The following is an 8639-nucleotide window of genomic DNA, read 5'->3' as shown; positions in this document are numbered from 1 at the left end:
CTACCTATGAGGTCAGAGTCCAGGGTCAGTCCATGTATAGTCTTTAGGTAGTGGCTTAGTCCCTGGAAGCTCTGGTTGCTTGGCATTGTTGTACATATGGGGTCTCGAGCCCCTTCGAGCTCTTCCAGTTCTTTCTCTGATTCCTTCAATGGGGGTCCTATTCTCAGTTCAGTGGTTTGCTGCTGGCATTCGCCTCTGTATTTGCCCCATTCTGGCTGTGTCTCTCAGGAGCGATCTACTTCTGGCTCCTGTCGGTCTGCACTTCTTTGCTTCATCCATCTTGTCTAATTGGGTGGCTGTATATGTATGGGCCACATGTGGGGCAGGCTCTGAATGGGTGTTCCTTCAGTCTCTGTTTTAATCTTTGCCTCTCTCTTCCCTGCCAAGGGTATTCTTGTTCCCCTTTTAGAGAAGGAGTGAAGCATTCACATTTTGATCATCCATCTTGAGTTTCATTTGTTCTAGGCATCTAGGGTAATTCAAGCATTTGGGCTAAAAGCCACTTATCAGTGAGTGCATACCATGTATGTCTTTCTGTGATTGGGTTAGATCACTCAGGATGATATTTTCCAGTTCCAAACATTTGCCTACGAATTTCATAAAGCCGTTGTTTTTGATAGCTGAGTAATATCCCATTGTGTAGATGTACCACATTTTCTGTATCCATTCCTCTGTTGAAGGGTATCTGGGTTCTTTCCAGCTTCTGGCTATTATAAATAAGGCTGCTATGAACATAGTGGAGCACGTGTATTAGAATGGCTACTCCAGCTTGCTTCTTCTGACCATTTGCTTGGAAAGTTGTTTTCCAGCCTTTCACTCTGAGGTAGTGTCTGTCTTTGTCTCTGAGGTGTGTTTCCTGTAGGCAGCAGAATGCAGGGTCCTCGTTGCGTATCCAGTTTGTTAATCTATGTCTTTTTATTGGGGAGTTGAGGCCATTGGTGTTGAGAGATATCAAGAAATAGTGATTATTGCTTCCTGTTTTATTCATATTTGGATGTGAGGTTACGTTTGTGTGCTTTACTTCTCTTTGTTTTGTTGCCAAGACGATTAGTTTCTTGCTTCTTCTAGGGTATAGCTTGCCTCCTTATGTTGGGCTCTACCCTTTATTATCCTTTGTAGTGCTGGATTTGTAGAAAGATATTGTGTAAATTTGGTTTTGTCATGGAATATCTTGGTTTCTCCATCTATGTTAATTGAGAGTTTTGCAGGATACAGTAACCTGGGCTGGCACTTTTGTTATCTTAGGGTCTGTATGACATCTGTCCAGGATCTTCTGCCTTCATAGTTTCTGGCAAAAAGTCTGGTGTGATTCTGATAGGTCTGCCATTATATGTTACTTGACCTTTTTCCCTTACTGCTTTTAATATTCTTTCTTTATTTTGTGCGTTTGGTGTTTTGACTATTATGTGACGGGAGGTGTTTCTTTTCTGGTCCAATCTATTTGGAGTTCTGTAGGCTTCTTGTATGCCTATGGGTATCTCTTTTTTTAGGTTAGGGACGTTTTCTTCTATGATTTTGTTGAAGATATTTACTGGTCCTTTGAGCTGGGAGTCTTCACTCTCTTCTATACCTATTATCCTTAGGTTTGATCTTCTCATGGAGTCCTGGATTTCCTGTATGTTTTGGACCAGTAGCTTTTTCTGCTTTACATTATCTTTGACAGTTGAGTCAATGATTTCTAGGGAATCTTCTGCTCCCGAGATTCTCTCTTCCATCTCTTGTATTCTGTTGGTGAAGCTTCTATCTACAGCTCCTTGTCTCTTCTTTTGATTTTCTATATCCAGGGTTGTTTCCATGTGTTCTTTCTTGATTGCTTCTATTTCCATTTTTAATTCCTTCAACTGTTTGATTGTGTTTTCCTGGAATTCTTTCAGGGATTTTTGTGTCTCCTCTCTATGGGTTTCTACTTGTTTATTTATGTTTTCCTGGAATTCTTTCAGGCATTTTCGCGATTCCTCTCTGTAGGCTTCTACTTGTTCTCTAAGGGAGTTCTTCATGTCTTTCTTGAAGTCCTCCAGAATCATGATCAAATATGATTTTGAAACTAGATCTTGCTTTTCTGGTGTGTTTGGATATTCCATGATTTTTTTGGGGGGAGAATTGGGCTCCGATGATGCCATGTAGTCTTGGTTTCTGTTGCTTGGGTTCCTGCGCTTGCCTCTCGCCATCAGATTATCTCTAGTGTTGCTTTGTTCTGCTATTTCTGACAGTGGCTAGACTGTCCTATAAGCCTGTGCGTCAGGAGTGCTGTAGACCTGTTTTCCTGTTTTCTTTCAGCCAGTTATGGGGACAGAGTGTTCTGCTTTCGGGCGTGTAGTTTTTCCTCTCTACAGGTCTTCAGCTGTTCCTGTGGGCCTGTGTCTTGAGTTCACCAGGCAGGTTTCTTGCAGGGGAAATGTTGGTCCTACCTGAGGTTCCGAGGCTCAAGTGTGCTCGTGGGGTACTGCCTAAGTCCTCTCCGCGGCGGCAGCAACAGAGAAGATCTGGGCCGCTCTTTCCGGGATCCTCCGTGCACCAGGGTTCCAGATGGCGTTTGGTGTTTTCCTCTGGCGTCTGGATGTGCGCAGAGTGCAGTCTCTTCTGGTTTCCCAGGCATGTCTGCCTCTCTGTAGGTTTAGCTCTCCCTCCCACGGGATTTGGGTGCAGAGAACTGTTTATTCGGTCTGTTTCCTTCAGGTTCCGGCGGTGTCTCAGGCGCAGGGGTCCTGCAGCTCTTGGGCCCTCCCCTACGGGAACTCAGAGGCCTTATACAGTTTCCTCCTGGGCCAGGGATGTGGGCAGGGGTGGGCAGTGTTGGTGGTCTCCTCCGCTCTGCAGCCTCAGGAGTGCCCACCTGACCAGGCGGTGAGGTCTCTCTCCCACTGGGTTTGGGAGCAGAGAGCTGCTGCGGGCCGGGCGTTTTCTGCTAATCTTAATAAAACAGTCTAAAACACACGTTCATTATTGATCCTGTGTAGCACATTTTGACTAATATACATTCATATTTGTAGAGCTGTAGAAAAATTGACATTTCCAAAGGTATATGGAAGTAATCCTAATGGAGAACCATATGCTTCAGTCTTTCTTGCAATACACTCTCAATATGCCCCCACAGATAATGACCTCCAAAGTCATGTTGGGAAAAAGGTTTTGATAAATGCTGTTGTCCTAGACCATACATATGCTGTGTTTTTATTGTTGTGGATTAGGTGTAGAATGATCATTTATGTCAGTGGGTCTTTTTCTCTACTGTATGTCTGTGGCCTGTCCTGGGTGAATTTCCCTCATAGTCCAAAAAAAGGAATCACATTCCCTGTTGTAGATCATTGTTGGGAACCATGTGCTTCTTCTGAGAGAGCAGCAGAGGTTCTAACCTGTGAGTCATCACCACAGATCCTGCAGGTTCTAACCTGTGAGGCATCACCACAGATCCTGCAGGTGGCTTTTGTCTTTCCAGGGCATGTGCTCCCTTAGGTGGACATGGTACCTCAAATTAAACAGAGAGATCTCAGGAAATGTGTATTCTTACTGAGCTGTGCAGGCTCAATGTGTTAGGCACCCAGGCATCCATAGAGGGCACAGGTGGCCCCACTGCTCATTGAGGATTCAGGATGTTCCTACAGCATCACTTAGTTTCCATATTAGAGCAGATCCTTCACCTAGTATCAATGATGACCATATCTACTATGCACATTTATAAAATACAGAATGGAAACTATCTTCCTGTAGGCCTGCTGCACATAATGAATTCTTTTGATAGATATTAAAAAATTTATCTTAATCTATGCAGTTTAGGGAGGAACCTCAAGAGCAACCATAGTGAATGCAGCCTACAGCTGTGAGCACATGTTTCTTTTGGATAGCAAGCCTGTGCAAACCCAGAACCTAGGTGGGCCAGTTCAAGCTGCCCTTTTTCCGTGGCAAATCTGGGTTCCTGTTGTAAATGTATTTTTTTCCAGGTGACTGATTTCCAATTTATGGAATTGAACTGACTTACTCAGAGTCTGAGTTACTCAGAAAGTTAAAATTCAGAAGGAATGATCCAGAATGTCCACAAACAGTTGCTGTGACACCAAGGCTTTTAAGAGCTCAGCATCTAGAGAAGCAATGTATTGTTTGTTTATTCTCAAGCATAGGTCCTCTAGTCATTCATTAGAAGCTGACCATGCCACACAAAGGGTCGTCTGTATCAAAACAGAAGCTAGTGGTACCTAGATATCCAGCACACTTTCACATTGCCACTGTATTTGAGGTTCTCAGTTAATATAAAAGGACCTGGAAGAGCTTGTGTCTTGCTATACATGTTCCTAATTTATTAGCCTTCAAGACAAGGTGTGCTTTGTCTTGCTAATGCTACCACTGGCATACAATACCTTGCATAATTTCTACTGACATCTGTGACAGGAGACAATAGTTCAAGTTATCCCTTACTTGAATAAACTGTTCTTAGAGTAAATTGTAGTCTAAGTGGCCTTCCATTCTCTCTGACATTGTAAACATTTCCAGTCTTCAGAAAAGTCTGTCACTGTCCAGTACAAATCTTAAGATGTCCACACTGTCAGCTAGGTGTCTTCATCCAGCTTGCCCTGTAATTTTGTGTAACATTAATTGTGTTCCAGCCTAAGGATTTAATTCAATGTTACAGTACTTGCCAAACATGCTGAAAACCCTGGTTTCCACCCTAGTCCTATGTGTTATGCAAAAAGAAAATAGGGAACCCCAATTGCATTTGAAGATTAGCCTCCAGCAAAAGAAGAGCCTTCATAGGACCTTTTACGTAACTCTACGCCCCAGCTTCACCACAGCTTCCTCCATTGATTTAATAATTAGTGTATTTTCATTAATGCTCACCATATTTGTGGTGTGCAAAAAATATGCACCATGTCAGTAAAGTATGGGCGCGTGTGTGTGTGTGTGTGTCTGTGTGTGTGTGTGTGTGTGTGTGTATGTGGGTGTCTGTGATTGTTCATGTCTATGTTTGAGCCTGTTCTTCCATGAACTCACTATAAAATTTTATAAAATGAATTAGAAGTCTAAGTGAAAACTGTCGAGGTGCATGCAGACTTGGGTTACTTCTCTCCCATGGTACCTTGCAGATAACACTGAAATTGTTTGCCTACATTAATACAGCCTGAATCCAGGCTATGCATGATTCTCAGTGAGATTTGGACATCGGCTCCACTACAGAGAGCGACAAAACTTCATTTATTACATGCTCTTGTTACCAAGGTGAGGGAATACTTCACCCCACAGAGAGTCTGGTAGGTTGTGATGGCAGCAAATGAACTCGCTTTTCCCTGTCCTGCCTGACTTTGTCAGCAGAGTGGGCATTCCTGCAGGAAAAACTTTCACATGCTTCTTTAAAAGCACCTGTTCCTCACATCTAGATAAACTTGAAAACAGGCTTCTCCAAGTCAGTCTGAGTGCTCCTACTCCCAGCTCAGAGCTGTAACACCATAGGATCCTCCAGCCACACTGAAGGGTAGGTCCCATGGAGGAGTAGAACAAAGTGTCTCTTCTGAGAAGTGACTTAAAACAGAAGGTTGAGAAGTGATACTCAACCCCCCAAGTGCTTCTTCCTGGAGAAAGCAACCAGATCTCATTGTTAAACAGTGTAGGCTCCCACATGACCCAAGTCTTTGCCTGGGGAAATTTTCTGGAGCTTAGTTGCCCAGTCAGAATGGGGTTGCATTCTTGATCCATGTTCACTCCTACAACAAAAGTTCCTCCCCTAGAAGCCCATGAGTTGACCCAGGTCCTTCTAGGACCAACAGACAAGAGAGAACAGAGTGCATCCAAGGGGAGAGAAGAGGGCAGAATTATTAAAACCTGGAGAAATCCCCCAAATCGGCCACCTAACAACTATAGGGTTTGTGCATATTGTGGAATTCGGAATCTTAAGGACAGACTTTTCTGTAACACCTGCTAGGTGAAGCTGAAGTCTACTGTGGGTGGGATTATCCCGGCAGGGAGGGGATCTGAGTATCCAGGCCTGGCCAGCTTCTTCATTCTCCTGGAAGTAATTGTTGGTCAGCTCTAAATCTGAAGTGGGAGTTGGTTTTTCTCAACTCAAACAGGTGATATTTCAATTCTCATCCACTATGTGAGAGACACACAGTTACCCACGGGGGATTTGAACTTACTTCTATAAAAGTGACTGTGGGCTGAAAGAGGGAAACCATTCCTGCCTTTAGCATTCTGCCTTTATCGGAGACTACAGAGACTAGCTTCCTGGAAAACATGTCCAAGCAGACAGACGTAACGGAGGAAATTGAGGTAAGAAAAGTAATGGGGACCGTGATTTCACATTGTGCCTTTAGCCAGAAATCTCTGCTGTCGATAATGCAAGCAGCCTTGAGCCTGCTAAAACTTGTCACTACTTCACGGTGTCTCTGCACTTAGGACTGCCTCAGGTCCTCCTTATATGAAGGCCTTTCTTTTAAAAATAAATTGTATAAAGCAATGTTTATCAACCTGTGAGGCACAACCTCTCACACAGATTGCATATCAGATACCTTGATAACAGATACCTTGCATATTATGACTTATAAGAACAGCAATATTTATTATGAAGTAGCAATGAAACAATTTTATGGTTGGGGTCACCACAGCATGAAGAGCTGTATTAAAGTGTTGCAGCACTAGGAGTGTTGAGACCCACTGCCATAGAAGCTGACACATGGGAGCAGACTCCTCAGATGAGGAGAGGCACATGGCAAGGGATACTGTGTCCCACCCTAGCACCCAGAGGCAGAATCTATCCCAGGAGTCTGTGTGCTCATCTTGTCTTCAGGTCTCCCAGGTTCAAGAAGAGCATTGATCATCTCAGGAGAGTCAGCTTGCACAGCCCACATCAGGCCCAATGCTTCCCTTCACAGAGAAGGATGTGGGTGTAAGTGACAGCCAGTGAGACTGAGGGACCTGATGATCATTTGCTCTGAACTGTGATTTCTTCACCTGTAAAAAGGAGGCGTTTCTGCTGAATTGGGTTGTTGTGGAGATGGACAGAGCATACACACTGATCAGGGCTTCCCTGGCATGGTTAATTGGAAATTTTCTCTGGTGATGCATTTAAAAGTAGAATCTCCAGCCACGTGGGGTTAGATGCTGGGCACCTTAAAGATGGTATAAACGTACTGTGACTGTAATGCTACCTCGAATTTACACCCTATGCTCTTGTTTAAAATTAAAAAGACGAATCAAGTATAAACTGCCAATGTGAAATAATCATGTTCAGAATTGAGCTAATTCCTTTGAAGTCATTTAGTTTTTCTTTTTCTGCATCTATACTGAAGACATCTAGAGTAGCACTATTGAGATCATAAAGCCTTCTATTAAAGTGCTACCCATCCATTCCTCTCTCCCTGAGGACCTCTCAGGTGACTAAAGGAAACCTGATTTCTTGTCAGATTGTTCCCAGCTGGTGTGATCTCTCTGTCCATGGACCTTGCCAAACGCTGCAGAGCCAATGTGCTGTTTCACAACACAAAATCCAGACATTAATTTTACCAATGAAGTTCCCGGACTCAGATGCTGATGTCAAGTAAAGCTCCCAAGTGTCCTTCCTAATTCACTGACGTCCAAGAAGAAGGGCATTCTTGGTCCCTCTGAACACTTTCCTAAATATCCTTCAACTCAAAGACTTTCCATTGCCTTAGCTACCTTCATTTGCTTTCAAGTCCTGCCTTGATCTGCTCTGGACCTAAGTGCACTTTTTACCTTTGCAAGAAAGGTGTGTGGTAGGTGAGCCATACAGTAATAAAGTCCATGTTTACAGGAAACTAATGGCTCTTGCATAAATGTCTGTGCCCTGGCGATGCCATAACACAAAATAGTTTTTCATTAAATAATACATTCTTGGTGATCACAGTGTGATCAGATATTTTGTAACCTAACTTTCAAATGTTCTCTCAATTATATAAATCAAGTTCCCTCATGTGTATTCCGGTCTTTCTCTGTTATGTCTGATTGCATCATCGTAGGAATCCCAGGGAACACAAATCATGGGCTTTTGAAACTGTTGTATATGGCCAACCAGGAAGGAAACCTATCCAGGAGACTACTGATACTTGACACATAAATTCACCTCCCTATTTTCATATAGTTTATGGTAAGAGGTCATCATTCCTGATTATGTCTCATTATCCAGCGGGATAATAAATGGAAGAATAGGGATCAAGGGGTCACCACACAAAGCAAAAGTATCCATCTCAGATGAAAATGTATGGTGTATTGAATCCAAAATATCCATGAATTTCAGGACACAATTTAAGGCCAAACCTAAGGACAATAGATATAGAAGCGAATTGCAATGGCCAAAAAAATACAAAAAGCCTACAGAACGCCAAATTAATTTTACCAGAAAAATTCCTCCCTTCACATAAAAATTAAAACACTAAATTCACAGATCCAAGAAAGAACATTAAAGGGAGTAGTACAAATATCCATTACCAAATGAATTCAGACCTATTTGAATTACACCAGAGTTCTCAATAGAGACTCTAATAGCCAGAAAATCTTGGGCAGATGTAATGCAGACCCAAGCTCCTATACACTGTGTAATTCACAATCACCATAAATGAAGAAACCAAGATATTACATGACAAAACCAAATTTAAACAATATTTTTCTCTAAGAAAGCACAACATAGGATAATAGGA

The sequence above is a fragment of the Rattus norvegicus genome, chromosome 8 (assembly GCF_036323735.1).
Source record: "Rattus norvegicus strain BN/NHsdMcwi chromosome 8, GRCr8, whole genome shotgun sequence".
Classification (NCBI taxonomy): domain Eukaryota; kingdom Metazoa; phylum Chordata; class Mammalia; order Rodentia; family Muridae; genus Rattus; species Rattus norvegicus.
Note: the sequence above shows the minus strand (reverse complement) of the source record.